Genomic DNA, 21,137 nt, shown 5'->3' on the forward strand with positions numbered 1-21,137 from the left:
ATGTGTCATAGACTGCAATATTTTCGTTTATTTCCTGGTGCGTATCTATAAGGTATGCTCACAATTTCCATTAACTTATGATCTCTGTCTGCAACATACCATGAAATCTATCTTTCCTAATGTTACTAATCTGATCAGCACCCATGAATTGAATCCATGAATCCCAGGTCGTCCACTAGGAACGTGGGCACTTACACACCAGAACACATGGCTGGACCTGAATTTTACTTTTGGACCCATATTTTTCCTGAACTTGGGAAGAAGATGGCCTGCTGTGATTATTCGTGAATGTAATTACTCGTAACATCATAGACGGTAACATTTTCCCTTGCTTCATGAGCTTAACACGGAACACGTTCTCTTCGTTGTATTCCTCTTAATCTATTTGCTATGGTCTACCTTTGTGTATCATCATTAAGCATTTGGAGGAGATTCACAATCCTTGGAAGTTCATCTTCTCTAACGTCTTTCAGCCTCAAAAGCTTCGTGGTGCAAATCTGCATGCCTTTTTGGAAGAGTATTGATTATGTGTTTTGAAAACATATGTGAGGAAGTTGGATGAAAATTAAAACGTTACACTTATATTTAAAGAAAAATAAACATGCCAGAGCTGAGGATGTAAATCAAACAACTAACAATCCCTACAGAATTAAAGTAAAGCAGTCCTTAGACGTAATCTACTCTAACGATCAAGTTCGAGCCTTCCCAAATTCAGAAAAGAGACATGAAAATATCTTACCTGGAAAGAAGAATTCATCAGGTTTGTCTAATTTGTCTCAGAAACATTATGTCCATAAGTTGGTTGGCTGGACAACCTAGCATTTGGAGTTTCTGATCTCAGAATGTCAAACCAACCAAGATGACGATGTGTTCTCAGTGCTCAGTTGGATCTAGGCTAGGGTAGCAAAGATTCCTTCTAGTGAACAATGGGAATTCAAAGACAATACATAACAATCACAAAAGCATTCATGCATCGGCCTACAGAACATATGGTGATTAAAGAAATACAAAATTAATAACTTGGAATGAAGGAGAATGGACTGATAAGCATACCTATGAGAGATAGCTGAGAAAGAAAAAGAAGATTGATGTGGATTAAGGATTGAAAATAGTCTTTTTGTCAGAGTTGTTGGTATTTGCATAGCATGCAGGCATTCAGCCTGGGTTTTCTAGTCATATAAGTTCACGTTGTCTGTTAAATTTGTCAACAAAATAATAGCTTTAAATGATGACCAGTTTTGTCTAATGCCTCATGAGGTTTCTGTAGGTAATCTGAACATAATTGTTGGAAACAAATGGTTTAAATACATAAAACTCATAAAAATGAGTACAATAACTTTTATGGTCAGGATACTTGTTGAAAAAAACAGCTTCAAAATTCTTTTTGGTAACAATCTTGAGTTATGCCAAGTTAAGTTAAATGATAAAAATCTGAATATCTGGGTTGTTTTTGGATTGGATGTAACACTGAAACATTATTAATAAACATATCTAAGTTATCTACTTTTGGCTTCTTATTGAAGAGGCTAAAAGCGTTTGGGTGTATAAAAAGCATGCCTTGTGTTTTATTGTAAAGTGGCGTGTTTCTAAAGTTATGAAGTGTTTAGAATGCTGATATAAAAGTCGATTCATAACTGTTTGCCTTTTTAGTGTTTACTACGTCTGTTAAGGGTTAAAAGTTCTAATTAACCTATGGAATTAAAGCTACTGGAACTTACTAAGGAAAAGAGCTCATATTCAAGGAAGTTAAAGTCTACGCTTTCAGTAAAAAAAGGTATAAAGAATGGAAATATGTTTGCTTGATGGGTTAAGAAAGATAAATTCGTCCTAATGTACTAGAAAGGAAAAAAGAAAGATTTTGGGACAAAATCTGAAACCAAAAAAGAAAGTTTTAGAAGGTTTGTGAAGGAGAAATTATGAAAGGAGTTTTATGCCTGGTCATGTAGACTAAAGTAAGTTCAATTAAGTGAATGAGTTTGAATGTTAAAAATAAGTAGGTGCAGAAATTCAAATTTGGTTTTCTTTAAAAGGATAAATGTTCTTGAACCTTTGATCTGCTCTTGATAAGGAGGTAATGAAAGCTGTTCCTTTGAGTAAGTCTACCTAAGAGACAAATCTGTTTTGCGAAAATAATGACTGAGGTCAGTCTTAATATTTTTTACTCTTTCTGTTATCACTTTGAATAGATACCTGAGCATTGTTTCACAGAGAGTATTGTTTCCTATTTGAAGAAGCATTTTAAAAACTTTTGATATGTTTTAACAAGCTTCTCCCTCAAAAATATTCAAATCCTGAATGAAGGCTATCTTTTCACATGGCAGACAGAAGAATGATTACTCTGAAGATTTTCAGAGGGCCCCTGAGACTTCTCAAATAAATTTGCTCTCTCTTCCTATAAGGAAGAAAATGCTAAACTAATTAGGCTTATTTGGTCTATTAAATTACATGGGAAACATTAGGAAATAAGTGATGATAGATCTTCTTAGGTGGTATTAGATGGGTAAATGTTATTAATATAGATGTCTTAAAATTATATAGCATTCCTAGAATTCTGATCTGTCCTGGTTATCAGTCATAAGTCCACTTATTATCTGGAAGTGTTATATGTCACAGGAGTAGCCAAGTTTCTTTGTCAATTGCCCTTTTGATTCCTTTGCAAATTTGCAGTTAGTTCTTGTTTTACTCTGCTGCTTTTTTCTTTAGCAAATATGTTTCATCTTCCGAGAAATTTATGGAAAGGATTCTGACACAGAGGATCTAATCTACAGATTTCTGATAAACTTTCAGATTGTAAAACTAAACTGAGTAAGAAACTGCAGAATTCTAACAGAAACTAAGCTCCTCGATCTGCTGACAGAAGATTCAGCTCAAGACTTGATTATACAGGACTGTCTGAACTGATGAGGATGATTATAATTTTTTAGGACTTCTGTTTGAAATATTGTTCAGTTTTGATGTGTTGTTTTGTTTTCTCATAATGAGGGAAATCTTTTTCTCTTTTCTCTTATGCTAACTATGACTTACAGCAATTTGGTGAAATTATACCTTTATGAGCAAAACTGAAACTTTTATCTTTTTCTCCCTATCTTATCCCTCTGGAATTGGAAACACTTTGTGACTGAGTATAGTTATTTGGTCGCAATATTTGTATAAGTTCCATAAGATTCTGTTCTCCTTATAACAGGACACATTGGTTATACTACCAAGGCTTTGACTGGAATGTCATATTTGAAACATACAGGATCAGATATGACAAGACAGCATTTCCGGAACAGAGATTGCACTTTCTGGAATTCAGCCACTTGGAAACATGGGCCTGGTACCTTGTTTACAGAGATTCTGGCAATCTCACCCGGTAAGTAAGGAAGCTTGCTTATCTGCCAGGTGTAAGGAACGTCCGAATATTTTGGGGGAACACAAGGAGAACTCCACTCAAATCTGTAAGTACTGCAGGCCAAATCTGATGACAAGTCCTTGGCTTGGCTTTTCTGGCCTCAAGAGGCCTTCACAGTTCAATCTGAGATTCGTCAGAAAAAATTCTAGCAAAGCAGATTTTAAAAAGCCTGTATGAGCAATTACTATTCTTGCTGCTGATATGTAAATAATTGGAGAAAGTTGTCTTGAAACTGCACTTTATTTGAAAAACAGTTAATCCTAATTTGGCTATCTTTTGTAAAAAATGAGGGTGATCTAAGAGACAAAAATTATGTTTCTGTAGAAGCTATAATAGGCATTCCTGGATACTAGATTCTAGCTGTTTTCTTTGGCAAGATTCATCTTTTACTAATCGTAATGTCTATTTGTTGCCATCTATGTCTGACACCTGGGAGTTCCCTGGCCATCATCAAACATTTTCCTTCAATACTACTGCCCAAATACTAACTAGATTTGCCTTGACATAGGTGGATCCTAAACAACAAGTTCGAAATGTAAAGTCCCCAACTTATCGATACGCATAGGATGGACAATATCAAATTTGGGATGAATATAGTTGGTTCACTCCTACTCGTGGGCAACTCAGTCAAAGGTCACTCTCTGTTGGGAAGAAACCAATCACGCTTGTGATACATTGCCTATTAACACCTGACCGATGGGAAAAATTTGCTGTTATATGTGTTCTCATATCATAGGCTTAAAAAAATACTGATTGGTTTGGGACTGACTGGGATAGATGGCCCTGCACACATTGGTTAGCCCCTAATTGTGCTCAGTGGCTATGTGGCTCCAATTTACAGCCTTGGCTGCCACCTGGATGGATTGGATGATGCACCCTAGGCTTTGTCTGGATGCAAGGTACAATGAGATCTACTATATCTCCTCCTTCTAACCTACCCAACTTGCAGCAACGCTGAACCAGCTGTGTCTTCCACTGGTGTGACCATCTTTCCTCAATTTTCCTTCCCTCATTAGGAATCCAAAATGTCGTCTTGTACATGGAAGTCCTAAACAAATTTATTATGAAGGCATTACATGACACTCAATATAGCACTTCACTGCTCAATTTAGAAGTATCCCAAATGTGAAAGGCAGTCCTCCAAATCCAAATGGATCTGGATGTCTTGACAGCAGCACAAGAGCAGCACTGTGCCATTATAAAAACTGAATGTTGTGTCCATATTCTTGACTACCATCAAAATATTTCTGGCTTCCTATCCCCACCACCAAACTAAATCCATGTCTTATCAACCCTAAGTCTAAACGATTCATTGAACTCCTAGTCCGGATCAGTTTTCTGTACTACTTCAAAACCTTATTCATTGGGTTAAACATACTGCTTGTATTTCCTATGATAATTTATCTGTTTCTTTGTTTGTCTTCCGCATGTCAAAAATGTTTCACCTCGTGGACCACCTCTCGTCAAATGATTCTCTTGTCTCCAGAGGCTCTGTATACCTTGTCAGCCTTGAACACCATGGGTGAAGCCTTACGGTCCACTGAACTTCCTACCTGTGCCTATGGTCCCATTTAGGGACAGCTCTATGACCTTGTACAGCCAGAAGTAGTCACAGAAGACAGACCATCGTCCATATCCCAAAAGATTTCCGGTCCAAATGGGTTCAGGGGGGGTTTATGATGTGGATTAAGCCGGCCCCAGCTAGAGAAACCCAAGGTGACCTGGCCTACATGCCAAACTATGTGACCAGGTGGATTTCTTTATGGTATGAATTAGGGCTGAGAAGCCAGGGAGAGAAGCCCAGGGCATCATCACGTACATGCTGATCTATATTGCCAGATTTGTATCTAAAGTTATATGACCGCACAATAACCAGACACATTATGCACTGAAATAATTTAAAGATATTTTACATCATCATTTCTTTTTCCAGTAAAAGTAAGTCATGTACCCATGCCTTATAAAATTCGCCATAACCCTTAAATCAGGGCAACAGCAGGAGCTGTGACTGCACATGGGTCCTGTCCCCATGCTATCCCGTACTATTCTCTAAATAAAAGAGCACCAATGCAGGATCTTGAGAGTCCAAGCAATCTTTCATTCGAGTCTTCAGCCCCTATCAACGATTATACCATGGAAAAGAAAAAACGGTTCAAGAAAATGGAAGGCACACAGAAATCACACCTGAATAATGCACAATGAAAGACGTCAATTTTGGACATTCGCTGAACGTTCTAAAATCAGAGAAAGTCACAACTCCAAAAACTGCATTGAAGGTCAAACCTAGGTTAACTGGGAAGGGTGAGTTACAAGACTGCTAAAATCGGGCTCTGAAAACCTGTGTTGATGAAGTTTGCTCCTCTGACATCACAGTGGAGAAGAAAAACAAACTGGGCTCATCTACACAGCGCCAGAGTTGGGCTCAAGTAGCATATTCAAGTCACATTCCACTCAACTGCAGGTTGCCAATGAAACATGAAAGGCGCCACCAGTGGCGCAGTGGTGATGTCCGCATGTTCTGGGTCGGCAGCCCGGGGCCGGACACGTGGTATCCTGGGTGTGTACCTCCTCACTGCTGGTCCAGCCATTTTCCGGCAGGCGTCCAAGGTAGTGTTGAGGCAGCTGGGAAGTGATGTCAGACAGCATCACTCTTCCTCAGAAAATACAGAAGCATCGCCTGCAGATGTGAGCACACACATAAACATATGCCAAAACAAAATCAATGAACAGTTGCAAAGAACAGAAAAACTGAACCTCAAAGAAAAAAATGCCAGTAAGAACAAAAAAATTTCTAGTAATAAGCTTAGCCAAACAGCTGCAAGCTATGGAAACCAAAAGCTAGCAAAGCTTTGGGAAAAGAAATTCCAGAAGACACAAGCAAACAGAAGGGTATTCCGTGCTCTAGGAATGTAAGAACTAAAACACTTGATACTTCCGTAATGGATAAAGCAATCTCTGGATTCCATGCAATCCCAGTCAAAGTTGCAGAATCTTTCCCACAGAAATAGAAGAGAGAATCCTAAAGTCTCTATCCAGTGAAAAGGGACGCTGAATACCCAAAGGAATCCTGAGGGAAACAAGCAAAGCGGGACGTATCACACATTGTGATTTCAACATGTAGGACGAAGTGCTAGGTACTGAAACGGCACAGTTTGGTCTCAAAAACAGGCAAACAGACCAACGGAACAGAATCCAGAGCCCAGAGTTCAACTCACACATATATGGACAGCACATTTGCAATGAGGAAGGCAAGAGGAGACAGTGGAGAAAGGAGAGACTAACAGAAACAGTGCTGGGAGACTGCAGAGCCACATGTAACACAATGAGAGTAGACCATGTTGTTACACCAGGCACACACACCATCTCGAAATGGATTAAAGCCTTCAACGGAAGTCTTGAAACCGTGAAACTTCCTGGAGGAAACGCAGGCAGCCTGCTCTTTACCATCTGGCTTAGCCGCCTATTTGGAAGAAGCATGTGTGACTGGGCAAGGGCAACAAAGGAAACAAGAAACAAACGGGATTCCATCCAATGCAGAACCTACTGTCCAGCCAAGGAAACCATCTACTCAATGCAAAGACAGCACAACAACAGGGAGAGGATGTTTCAAACCACACGTCGGAGAAGGGCTGAATAGCCAAAACATCCAATGACCACACACGTCTCCACAAGAGAAAAAACAAGCCCATTAAAACCTGGGCAAAAGATGGAAAGAGAAATTTACCCCAAGAAGATAGAAGGTTGGGAAATAACTATATAAACACACGTTCATCATCATTAAGTCTAAGGCCAATGGAAATCCAAACGGCAATGAGATAACAGCTCACTGTGGTCAGAATGGCTACAAGGAACAAGACAGGAAACAAGTGTTGGAGAGGAGGTGAAGAGAAGGGAAGAGTCCTGCAGAGCTTGTGGGAGTGTAAACCAGTGCAGGCACTACGTAAAGCCATGTGACATTACCTCAAATATTTCAGAATCCATCTACCATATGATCCAGCTATTCCTCTCTGGCGTGTTTATCCAAAGACCTTGGAATCACTAAGGCATGGAGATCCCTGCACTGCTTTGTTCACCACAGCCTTACTCCCGATATCCAAGACTTGGAATCCTCCCTGGTGCCCATCAAGGGCTCTTGGAGAAGGAAGATGGGCTATATCCACACAATGGCATAGCACTCAGATGTAAGAAAGTGTGCAGTCCAGCCATTTGTGACACCAGAATGGCTACTGAGTGTATGAAGGTAACTGAGACAATCCCCAGGGAGAAAGTCACATACCATAGGATCTCACTTACAAGGAGAAGGTTAAAACAGGGAGCAACAAACCGGTAGCATGTGACAGAGGATTGGTGGTTCCCAGAGGTAACGGGTGGCAGGGGACGGAGGGAGAAACAGTTGATTAGGCACAAGTGTGTGGTGTGGGCCTGTAATTAAGCTTAGAGTGGTCAAGATGACGTAGCATGCACAGAAGTCTAAATATATGAGGATGTAAATCTGAAAGTTATAGGATGTTATAATGCAGGGTTATGGAAAAAAGTTCACATAAAATCAAAACTCCATAAAGGCAAGCAGGTTTATGGCATAAAGATTGCAGGCTGAAAGAGTTTAGAGAAGATGGGCTTCCATGGATTGATAATCACCTTCAGATGCTTAATGATGCTACAGAAAGGTAGACCATTGCAAAGAGATGAAGAGGAACACTACCAAGAGAACACGTTCCATGCTAAGCTCATGAGAGAATGGAAAATGTAGCTGTCTATGATGTTACTACTAATAACCTTTACGAATAATCAAAGCAGGCCAACATCTTCCAAAGTTCAGTACAAAGGTTGGTTCAAAAGTCCTATTCAGGGTCAGCCCAGTGGTGTAGCGGGTAAGTGTCCATGTTCTGCTTGGGCGGCCAGGGCTTTGCTGGCCAGCATCACAGGTCCGGATCAGATTAGGAACATTTGGAAATATAGATTTCAAGGTATGATGCAGACAGAGATCATGAAGAAGTAGAAATTGTGAGGATACCTTATGAATACACACCAGAAAAAGAACCATGAGAATATCACAATCTATGAATGCATCAGGTACACTTCCCCACATGATGAAGGAAGTAAAACATGTGACCAGCCAAGGTGGAATTGCCAAAGTGCTATGAGATGACACGATCATTGTGCATCAGAGGATTGCTGGGAACATAAAGTTGGCAGGGACTCCGGGACTTTCTCTGGGGAAAGTCCACACATTTGGCCACATCCACAAATGATAAGAGATAAATCCCAGAACGATCTTAAAGGAAAGAAACCAGTGTCTAGAAGGAATGTAGTAGACCTTTCAAGGTTCGAGGATAAAGTTAGAAACCGACAAGTCCAGAAAAAGGAAAACTGTCCTACCTGGAAAGGGAGAGTAGTCAGACTGGTATGAGATCACTCTGAGACACTGTGTGCATGGAGGTTGTCAGGACAACTTAGAATTCTGAGGGTGTTTATGACATCATGGTGACCATGTCAACCAAGTCGGCTGAGGTTTCCAGCCCGAGGATAGCTCTAGGACAGTATATTCAAGTGACAGTTACCCAGAAACAGCTTTTCCAAACAGAATCCTGGCACAGAATCTTGAAGAGATCAAAGAGACGCTGATTCAAGAGTTGAGAAAGGAATCATTGGGTAGAAGCGATACTAGAGGGGCAAGCACTGAGAGGAGAACAGTGTCATCTACTCAAGTAGATGGGGAGACTGTGCTGATTCAAGCTTCAAACTTGTTTAGAAAAAAGAGGCCGGACCTGGGGCTTATCAGACCTACGTTGTCCTTCTGCCTTATTCATAATCCAAAGTCAAGAATGATCACATGAGGACATTGAAGAGAAGAATCCAGACCTCCTTTCCTAGGCCCCTAGCATCTTGAAGACAAGTCTCTCTTTCCATAGCTCTGGATTCACAGGGGTCCACTGGGTACATGCCAATGTGTCTCAAGAGATCTCATTGAAGCCTGGAAGGAATGGATCTCTTCCATGGTTGGCTATGTTTCTTGCTTTGGAAAGGCTCTAGATGTGTGTTAAAAAGCACCCTTTTCCAGAGGGCTTCGTTCCTTGGTGATGGCTTCCCTCCCAGGCTAGAGTGCTCAGTTGGGATCAATGAGATTCTCTCCCCCATCTCTTATCTTAGATGGAGTATTGATTATGTGTTTCGAACTACATGTAAGGAGGTTGGCTGAAAAAGTAGAACATTTCCATTATATTTAAAGAAAAATAAACATGCCACAGCTGAGGATGTAAATCAAACAAATAAAAAAACCCTGTAGAAATAAAGTAAGAAACGATCTACATGTAATCTAGTGGAGCGTTCAGGGATGAGGGGTGAAGTACGAAACCACCCAAATCCAGAAAAGGGATGGAAGGATCTCTCCCCTGGAGACAGGAATTCATCAGATTCATCTAATTTGTCTCGAAACCCTTGCGTCCTTGAAGGTGGTTGCCAGGACAACATGGAGTTTCTCATCTCACAATGTCAAACGAAGCAAGATGACCACATGTACTCAGTGCTCAGTTACACCTAGGCTAGCATAGCAAAGATTACTTCAAGTTACCAATAGAAATTCAAAGATAACACCCAACAATCACACAAGCACTCACACACCAGCCTACAGAACATACAGTGATTAAAGAAATACAAAATTCCTAACTTGGAATGAAGGAGAATGCAATCATAAGCATGTCAAAGGGAGATAGCTCAGAAAGACCATGACAATTAGACTATGGAAAAGAAAACATGGTCCCAGAAAATGGAAGGCCAACAGAAATCACACCTCAATAATCCACAGTGAAAGACGTCAGTCTTTAGACAGACTCTGCTTGAATGTTGGAAAGTCTGAGAAAGTGACAACCCCAAAACCTGCAGTGAAGGTCAAACCTGGGCTAACTGGGAAGGGTGAGTTCTCAGACTACTCCAAACGGGCTCTGAAACCGTGTGTCCATGAAGCTTGCCGGGACAGCAGAGATAAAATTCTGACAAATCCTCTGACATCACAGTGCACCAGAAAAACAACCTGGCCTAGTCTACACAGGGCCAGAGTTGGCCTCAAGTAGCATATTCAAGTCACATTCCACTCAACTGCAGGTTGGCAATGGAACATGTAAAGGGCTGGCCAGTGTTGCAGGGGTGAAGTCCACGTGTTCTTGGTCGGCCGGCCGCGGTCGGGATTGTGGAATCCTGGGGTGATCCTCCTCATGGTTGTTACAGCCATCTGGGGCAGGCGTCCGAGGTAGTGTAGAGGCAGTTGGGAAACGACGTTAGACAGTGCCACTCATCCTCAGCAAGTACAGCAGCATTGTCAGCAGATGTGAGCATAGCAATAAACGTTTGCCAAAACAGAACCAATTAAAAGGTGCAAGGAATAGAAATAATGAACCTCAAAAAGGGAAGCATGCCAGTAGGAGAAATAAGATATCTAAGACTATGCTTCACCAAACAGATGCAAGCTATGTAAACCAAAACCTGGCAAAGCTTTGCGGAAAGAAACTCCAGAAGACCTAAGGAAACGGAAGGCTATTTCATGCTCTTCGAATGGAAGAACTAATACACTTGAAACGTCCATACCCCATAAAGCAATCTGTGGATTCCATGCAATCCCAGTCCAAGTTGCAGCAATGTTTCTCACAGAAACAGAGAGAGGATAGTAAAGCCTCTATCCAGCAGCAAAGGAATCTGAATACCCAAAGGAATCCTGAGGAAAATGAACAAAGCATGACATATCACACTGTCTGATTTCCTCATGTAGGACGGAGCGCAACGAACCGAAATGGCACAGTCTGGGTCCAAAAACAGGCACACAGACACATGGAACAGAATCGAGAGCCCAGAGGTCAACTTACGTACATATGGACAACCCATTTTCGACAAGGGAACCAAGAGGAGACAGCGGAGAAAGGAGAGTCTCGATAAGCAACGGTGCATGGAAGACTACACAGCCACATGTAACACAATGAGAGTAGACCATGATGTTACACCAGGCACACACACTACCTCGAAATGGATTAAAGCCTTGAATGGAATACTTGAAACCGTGCAACTTCTAGGAGACAACCCAGGCAGCTTGCTCCTTGCCATCTGGCTTAGCCACCTATTTGGAAGAAGCATGTTTAGTCAAGGGCAACAAAGGAAGCAAGAAACAAAAGGGACTTCATACACTGCAGAAGCTTCTGCCCAGACAAGGAAACCATCGACTCAGTGCAAAGTCAGCACAACAACTGGGAGAGGATGTTTTCAAAACACACATCAGAGAAGGGGTTAAGAGCCAAAAGATCCAATGACCTCATACGGCTCCAAAAGAGAAATGCAACAAGCCCACTAAAACCTGGGAAGAAGATTCAAACAGAGATTTCTCCCCAGAAGATAGAAAGATGGCCAATAGGCTGTATGAAAACATGTTCCTCATCAGGAAGTCCCATGCCAGTGCAAATCCAAACTTCAATGAGATAGCAGCTTACTGTGGTCACAATGGCCCTAAGTAACAAGCCAGGAAACAAGTGTCTGAGAGGAGGTGGAGAGAAGTGAAGCCTCCAGCACTGCTGGTGGTAGTGTAAACCGATGCTGCCACTTCACAAAGCAGTGTGGACTTGCTTCAGAAATTTAAGATTCCATCTACCATATGATCCAGCTCTTCCTCGGTGGTGTACTTATCCAAAGAACTTGGAAACACCAATGCATAGAGATCCCTGCACTGCTGTGTTCACCACAGCCTTGCTCCTGATATCCAAGACTTGGAAGCTGCCCTGGTGCCCATCAAGGGACCAATGGAGAAGGAAGATGGGCTATAGTGACACAAGGGCATACTACTCAGCTATAAGTAAGGGTGTAATCCAGCCCTTTGTGACCTCCAGAATGGCTCCTGAGGGTCTTATGGGAAATGAAACCAGTCACAGGGAGAAAGTCAAATCCCGTAGGTTCTCACTTACAAGAGCACAGAAAAACATGGGCTAATGTACAGGTACCATGGGACAGTGGATTGGTGGTTCCCAAGGGGACTGGGGGGCGGAGGGAGGGTGAAAGAGAAGATTAGCCACAAGCATGTGGTTCAGGCCTGTAATGAGGCTTCCGGAGGGGAGGATGATATAACCTACACAGAAGTCTAAATCTCTGGGGGTGGAAATCTGAAAGCTACAGGATGTTATAATGCAGGGTTACAACAATAAACTAACATAAAATCCAAAATCCAGAAAGGCGTGCGGATTTACGGCATAAAGCTTTGGAGTCTGAAAGAGATGAGAGAAGAACTTCCAAGTATTGACAATCACCTCCAAATGCTTAATAGTGTTACAGAAAGGTAAACCATTGCAACGAGATGATGAGGAATACTACCAAGAGAACATGTTCCGTGCTAATCTCACGCACCAACGGAAAATGTTCCCGTCCATGATGTTGCTAGTAATTCCATTTACCCATAATCAAAGGAGGATAACATCTTCCCAAGTTCAGGCCAATGATTGGCCCAAAAGTCCAATTCAGGGCCGGCCCTGTGCTGTAGGGGGTAAGTGCCCACGTTCCGCTTGGGCGGCCCGGGCTTCAGTGGTTCTCATCAGGGGTGGTGATCAGATTAGTAGCAATCGGAAATGTAGATTTCATGGTATGGTGCGGACAGAGACCACAAAGAAGTAGAAATTGTGAGGATGTGTTAGCAATATGAACCAGAAAAAGACACATGAGGGTACTACAATGTGTGAACGCAGCTGGTACACTTGCCAAATGAAGAAGGAAGGAAAACTTGTAACCTGCCAAGGTGGACTTGTGAGACTGCTATGAGATGAAACGATCATTGCGCATCAGAGGATTGCCTGGGCAACCTCAACTTGGGAAGTACTCCAGGACTTTCTATGGGGAAGGTCCACCCATTTGGTCATAGCCACAAATTATGAGAGATGACCTAGGATAATCTTAAAGGAAAGAAACCGGTGTCTAGAGAGAATGTAGTACACCTTTCAAAGTTGGAGGATAAAGTTGGAAACCGACAAGAAATCCAGAAAAAGGAAAACTATCCTGCCTGGAAAAGGTGCGTGGTCAGACTTGTATGAGATGGCTCTGAAACATGGTGTGCAGGGAGGTTGTCAGGACAACTTGTAACTTTGAGGGTGTTTATGATATCACGGTGAACATGTCACCCAAGATTGCTGCATATTTCCAGTCGGAGCATTGGACTAGGCTAGGATATTCAAGTGAGAGATACGCAGACACAGCTGTTACAAACAGAAACCGGGCACAGAATCTTGAAGAGATCAAAGAGACTATGATCCAAGGGATAAGAAAGGAATCATTGGGAAGAAGCGATAATAGAGGGACAAGCACCAAGAGGGGAACATTGTCATCTACTCAAGTAGATGGGGAGACCATGCTGATTCAAGCTTGAAACTTGATTGGAAACAAGAGGCCAGACTTGGGGCTTATCAGACCGACATTGTCCTTCTGACTTAATCTTAATCCAAAGTCAAGAATGAAGTCTTCAGGACATAAAAGAGGAGAATCCATGCCTCCTTTCCTGGGCCCCTAGCATTCTTTGAGGAGAAGTCTCCCTTTCCATAGCTCTGGCATCACGGGGCCCACTGGGTAGACGGTTATGTCTCACAAGAGTACTCTTTGAAGCCCTGAAGGCGTGGGCACCTGTCATGCTTGGGGTATGTCTCCTTGTTTGGAAGGGCTCCAGAAGTGTGCTGAAATGCACCCTTTTCCAGAGGGCTTCGTTCCTTTGTGAAGGCTGCCCTCCCAGCCTAGATTGCTCCATTGGACTCTAATGAAGTTCTCTCCCCATATCTCTGACCCTAGAAGGAGTATTGATTATGTGTTTTGACACCTTATGTAAGGAGTTGGTGGAAAATTAAACATCACAGTGACATTTAAAGAAAACTACACATGCCAGATCTGAGGATGTAAATCAAACAAATAAACCCTATAGAAATAAAGCAAGCCAGTATCTGGACGTAAGCTAGTGGAATGTTCAAGGATCAGGGCTCAAGTTAGAAACTTCCCAAATCCAGAAAAGAGACAGAAAAATCTGTTGCCTGGAGAGAGGAGTTCATCAGATTTGTCTAATTTGTCTCGGAAACATCATTTCCGTGAAGGTGGTTGCCAGGACACCCATGAATCTAGAGTTTCTGATCTCAGAATGTCAAACCATCCAAGAGGACCTGGTGTTCTCAGTGCTCAGTTTGGCCTAGGCTAGGATAGCAGAGATTCCTTCAAGTGACAGATGGAAATTCCAAGACAACACCCAACAATCACGAAAGGACTCACACCTCGGCCTACAGAAAATATGATGATTAAAAAAATACAAAATTAATAACTTGGCATGAAGGAGAACGGATTGATAAGCATATGTAGGGGAGATAGCTGAGAAAGACTATGATGATTAGACTATGGAAATGAAACCAAGCTCCCCGAAATGGAAGGCAAACTGAAATCACACCTGAATAATCCACTATGAAATATGTCATTCATTAGACAGACTCTGCTGAAATGTTTGAAAGTCCGAGAAATTCACAACCCCAAAAACTGCAGCGAAGGTCAAAGCTGGGCTACCTGGGAAGGGTGAGTTACGAGTTTGCTCCAAGGGGCTATGAAAGCCGGTGTCCATGAAGCTTGCCGGGACAGCAGAGACACAATTCTGACAGATCCTCTGACATCACACTGGACCAGATAAACAAGCTGGCCTCATCTACACAGGGCCAGAGTTGGGCTCAAGTAGCATACTCGAGTCACCTTCCACTCAACTGCAGGCTGTCAATGGAACATGAAAGGGGCCGGCCAGTGGTGCAGCGGTGAAGTTCACGTGCTCTGGGTCGGCAGCCAGCGGTGGCCGCATAGAATCCTGGCGTGAACCTCCTCACGGCTAGTCCAGCCATTCTGGGACAGGCGTCCGAGGTAGTGTAGAGGCAGATGGGAAGAGACGTTAGACAGGGCCCTCTTCATCAGGAAATACAGGAGCATTGCCAACAGGTGTGAGCACAGCAATAAACTTCTGCCTAAACAAAAGCAGTTAAAAGTTACAAATGATAGAAAAACTTACCCTCAAAAAAAAATAAAAGCATGCTTTAGAAGATTAAGGTATCTAGGAATAACCTGAGCCAAACAGGTGAAAGCTATGTAAACCGAGAAATAGCAAAGCTTTGAGGAAAGAAATTCCACAAGACACAAGGAACTGGTAGGGCATTCAGTGCTCTTGGAATGGAAGAATTAACACATTTGAAACGTCTGTACTGGATAAAGCAATCTCTGGATTGCATGCAATCCCAGTCAACGTTGCAGCAATCTTTCCCACAGAAATAGAAGAGGGAATCCTAATGTTTCTCTCCAGCAACAAAAGACCCTGAAGAACCAAAGGAATCCTGAGGAAAACAAAGCAATCATGACGTATCATAACAATGATTCCTTTCTTATCCCTTCAATCAGCGTCTCTTTGGTCTCTTCAAGATTCTGTGCCTGGTTTCTGTTTGTAAAAGCTGTTTCTGGGTATCTCTCACTTGACTATCCTAGCCTAGTCCAATGCTAGGACTGGACACATGTGGCCATCTTGGGTGACATGTTCACCGTGATGTCATAAACACCCTCAGAATTCTAAGTTGTCCTGAAAACCTCCATGCACGCAGTGGTTCAGACCCATCTCATACCAGTCTGACTATTCCCCCTTTCCAGGTAGGATAGTTTTCCTTGTTCTGGATTTCTTGTCAGTTTCTAACTTTCTCCTCGAACTTTGAAAGGTCTACTATATTCCCTCTAGACACCGGTTTCTTCCCTTAAAGATCATCCCTGGTTTTATCTCTCATCTTTTGTGGATATGGCCAATGGACTTTCCTCAGAGAACGTCCTGAACTCCGTAAGAAGCTGATGTTGTCCAGGCAATCCCCTGATGCACAATGATCGTGTGATCTCCTAGCGGTGTGACAATTCCACCTTGGCATCTCACATGTTTTGTTTCCTTCATCATTTGGGCAAGTGTAGTTGACGCGTTCATAGATTGTAATATTGTCATGGTTCTTTTTCTGGTGAGTATTGATAAGGTCATCTCACACTTTCTACTTCTTTATGATCTCTGTGCCCACGAGACCATGAAATCTGGATTTCCTAATGCTAGTAATCTGATCCACACACGTGATGCTAGCCACTGAAGCCCCGGCCACCGAGGCGGAACGTGGGCACTTACCTGCTGCAATACAGGGCAGGCCCTGAATTGGACTTTTGGACCAAACTTTGGTCTGAACTTGGGAAGATGTTGGCCTGCTTGGCTCATGCGTGAAGGGAATCAGTAGTAACAACATGGAAGGTAGTATTTTCAATTGGTTCATGAGTTTAGCAAGGAACATGTTCTCTTCCTAGTATTCCTCTTCATCTCTTTGCAAAGGTCTACATTTCTGTAGCATCATTAAGCATTTTGAGGTGATTACCAATCCTTGGAAGTCCATCTTCTCTAATCTGTTTCAGCCTCCAAAGCTTTAGGCCGTAAATCTGCACCCCTTTTTGGAGTTTTGATTTTATGTGAATTGGTGGCCGTAACCCTGCATTATAACCTCCTATATCTCTCACATTTACATCCTCACAGATTTAAAGTTCTGTGTAGGTTACATCATCTTCACCACCATAAGCCTAATTACAGGCCCTCACCACACACTTGTGCCTATTCAACTATGTCTCCCTCCGGGCCCAGGCTCCCATTCACTCTGGGAACCACTGGTTCCATCTCACGTGATTCCAGTTTGTTTGTCCTTTTTTTCTATATCTCTTTGTAACTTAGATCGCATGGTATTTGACCTTCTCCCTGGGCTTGTTTCAATTCCCCTCATACCCTCAGGAGCCATTCTGGTGGTCACAAATGACTGGACTGCATCCATTCCTACAGCTGAGTGCTATGCCATTGTGTGGATATAGCCCATCTTCCTTCTCCATTCGTCCCTTGATGGGCACCAGGGCGGCTTACAAGTCTTGTATCTCGGGAGTAAGGCTGTGGTGAACACAGTGGTGCACGGATCTCTATGCATTAGTGTTTCCAAGTTCTATGGATATACAAGCTGCCGAGGAATAGCTGGATCATATGGTAGAAATTTCTGAGGCAATTCCACACTGCTTTTCCTACTGGCTGCACCGGTTTACACTCCCACCAGTGGTGCAGGAGGCTTCCCTTGTCTCCACCTCCTCTCTGACACTTGTTGTTTCCTGTCTTGTTCCTTATAGCCATTCTGACCACAGGGAGCTGTTATCCCATTGCCGTTTGGATTTGCACTGGCCTGAGAATTTATCATGGTGAACATGTTTTCATACAGCTGTTGCCCATCTTTCTCTCTTTAGGAGAAATCTCTGTTTCCATCTTTTGCCCAGGTTTTACTGGGTTTGTTGTTTTTCCTCTTGTGGAGACTTGTGAGGTTATTGGATTGGCTATTAGCCCTTCTCTGATGTGTGGTTTGCAAACATCCACTGCCAGTTGCTGTGCAGTCTTTGCATTGAGTTATGGTTTCCTTGGCTGGGCAGAACCTTCTGCGTTGGATAGAGTCCCGTTTGCTTCTTGTTTCCTTTCTTGCCCTTGCCCAGTCACACATGCTTCTTCCAAATAGGCAGCTAAGCCAGATGGTAAAGAGCACGCTGCCTGGGTTTTCTCCTAGAAGTTCCATGGACTGAAGTCTTCCATTCAAGGCTTTAATCCATTTCGAGGTGGTATGTGCCTCGTTTAACATCATGTCCTACTCTCATTTTGTTACCTGTGGTTGTGCAGTCTTCCAAGAAACATTTCTTCTCTAGACTTTCCTTTCTCCGCTGTCTTCTCTTGTCCCTCTGGTCGAAAATGAGCTGTCCATATTTGTGTGAGTAGACCTCTGTGCTCTTGATCGTGTTCTATTCGTCTGTGTGCTTGTTTTGGGGCCCAGACTGTGCTGTTTCAGTACCTAGTGCTTCATCCTTTATGGTGAAATCAGAAAGGGGGATACGTCCAGCTTTGTTCATTTTCCTCAGGATTCCATTGGCTATTCAGTGTCCCTTATGCCTGGATAGAGACTTTAGGATTCTCTCTTCTATTTCTGTGGGAAAAATTACTACAACTTTGACTGGGATTGCATGGAATCCAGAGATTGTTTTATCTGTTATGAACTTTTCAAGTGTGTTAGTTCTTCCATTCCAAGAGCACGGTGTAGCCTTCCGTTTCCTTCTCTCTTCTGGAATTTATTTCCCAAAAGCTTTCTTCCCTTTCGTGTTACATAGCATGCACCCGTTTGGTTAAGGTCATTCATAGATATCTTATTCTTCTTACTGGTATGCTTCTGTTTTTGAGGTTCAGTATTTATGTTCTTTGCACCTTTTAATTGGTTCTGTTTTGGCAAACGTTTATGGCTGTGCTCACATCTGCTGACACTGCAGCTGTATTTGCTAAAGAAGAGTGGCCCTGTCTAACGTTGCTTCCCACCTGCCTCTGCACTACCTCGGACGCCTGCCCCAGAATGGCTGGGCCAACGGTGAGGAGGCTCACCCCCAGGAATCCACGTGGCCTAGAGTGGGCTTCCGACCCAGAATGCACGGACTTCACTGCTACAACACGGGCTGGCCCCTTTCATGTTCCATTGACAACCTGCTGTTGAGTGAAATGTGAATTAAATATGCTACATAAGCCCAAATCTGGCCCTGTGTAGACTAGGCCTGGTTTTCTATCCGGTCCACTGTGATGTCAGAGGACTTGTCAGAATTTTGTCTCTGCTGTCCCAGCAAGCTTCAGGGACACAGGGTTTCAGAGCCCGCTTGGAGCAGTCTCGTAACTCACCCTTCCCAGTTAGCCCAGGTTTGACCTTCATTGCAAGTTTTGGGGTTGTGACCTTCTCGGTCTTTCCAACGTTCAAGCATAGTCTGTCTAAAGACTGACGTATTGCACTGTGGATCATTCAGGTGTGATTTCTGTTGGGCTTCCATTTTCTGGGACCCTGTTTTCTTTTCCATAATCTAATTGTCATGGTCTTCCTGAGGTATGTCCCTTCGAGATGCTTGTCAATACATTCTCCTTCATTCCAAGTTAGGAATTTCGTATTTCTTTAATCACCATATGTTCTGTAGGCCGATGTGTGAGTGCTTTCGTGATTCCTGGGTGTCGTCTTTGAATTTCCATCGGTCACTTGAGGGAGTCTTTGCTCTCTTAGTCTAGGTGCAACTGAGCACTGAGTACGCGTGGTCATCTGGGTTCGTTTGACATTGTGAGATGAGAAACTCCAGGTACGACGTTGTCCTGGCAACCACCTTCAGGAACCCAATGCTTCTGAAACAAATTAGATGAATCTGATGAATTCCTCTGTCCAGGTGAGAGACCTTCTGTCTCTATTCTGGATTTGGGAAGTTTCAAACTTCACCCTTGATGCTTGAACTTTCCACTAGATTATGGCTAGATACTGGCTTACTTTGTTTCTACAGGTTTTGTTATGTGTTTGACTTACCTCCTCAGCTGTGGCGAGTTTATTTTTCTTTAAATATAATGGTAATGTTCTAATTTTCAGCAAACCTCCTTACGTGTGGTATCGAAACACGTAATCAATATTCCTTTTACGGCAAGAGAAGGTGGAGAGAATCTCATTGATCCCAACTGAACACTCTAGCATGGGAGGGCAGCTTTCACAAAGGAACAAAGCCCTCTGGAAAAGGTGCTTTTCAGCACACTTCTAGAGCCCTTCCAAACCAAGCGACATACCCAAGCATGGCAGGGGGCCGTTCTTTCCGGGCTTCAATGAGATCTCTTGAGACACATTGGCATGTACCCAGTGGGCCCCCGTGACTTGAGCGCTATGGAAAGGGAGACGTCTTCAAAGTTTGCTGAGGCCTAAGAAAGGTGGCCTCGCTTCTTCTCTTCACTGTCCTCAAGTAATCATTCTTGACTTTGGGTTATGGGTAAGGCAGAAGGACAATGTAGGTCTGATAAGCCCCAGGTACGGCCTCTTTTCTCAAAACAAGTTTCAAGCTTGAATCAGCATGGCCTCCCCATCTACGTGAGTAGATGACAATGTTCTCCTCTGGGTGCTTGTCCCTCTACTATCGCTTCATTTCAGTGATTCCTTTCTCATCCCTTGAATACGCATCTGATGGATCTCTTCAAGTTTCTGTGCCCAGTTTCTGTTTGGAAAAGCTGTTTCTGGGAATCTCTCACTTGAATATCCTAGCCTAGACAAATCCTCGGGATGGAAACCTGGGACCATCTTGGGTGACATGGTCAGCATGATGTCATAAACACCCTCAGAATTCCAAGTTGTGCTGAAAACCTCCATGCACACAGTGTTTCAGACCCATCTCATACCAGTCTGACTACTCTCCCTTTCCAGGTGCGATAGTTTTCCTTTTTCTGGACTTCTTGTCGGTTTCTAACTTTCTCCTCAAACCTTGAAAGGTCTACTACATTCCTTCTAGACAATGGTTTCTTCCCTTTAAGATCGTCCTGGGATTTATCTCTTAAGTTTTGTGGATGTGGCCAAATGTGTGGACTTTCCCCACAGAAAGTCCTGGAGTCCCTGCAAAGTTGAAGTTACCCAGGCAATCCTCTGATGAGCAATGATCGTGTCATCTCATAGTAGTCTGGCAATTCCACCTTGGCAGGTCACATGTTTTACTTCCTTCATCATGTGGGGGAAGTGTACCTGATGTCTTCATAGATTGTAATATTCTCATGGTTCATTTCCCAGTGTGTATTCATAAGGTATCCTCACAATTTCTACTTCTTCATGATCTCTGTTGGCACCATACCTTGAAATCCATATTTCCTACT

Source organism: Equus asinus, chromosome 1, assembly GCF_041296235.1.
Source record: "Equus asinus isolate D_3611 breed Donkey chromosome 1, EquAss-T2T_v2, whole genome shotgun sequence".
Taxonomy (NCBI): domain Eukaryota; kingdom Metazoa; phylum Chordata; class Mammalia; order Perissodactyla; family Equidae; genus Equus; species Equus asinus.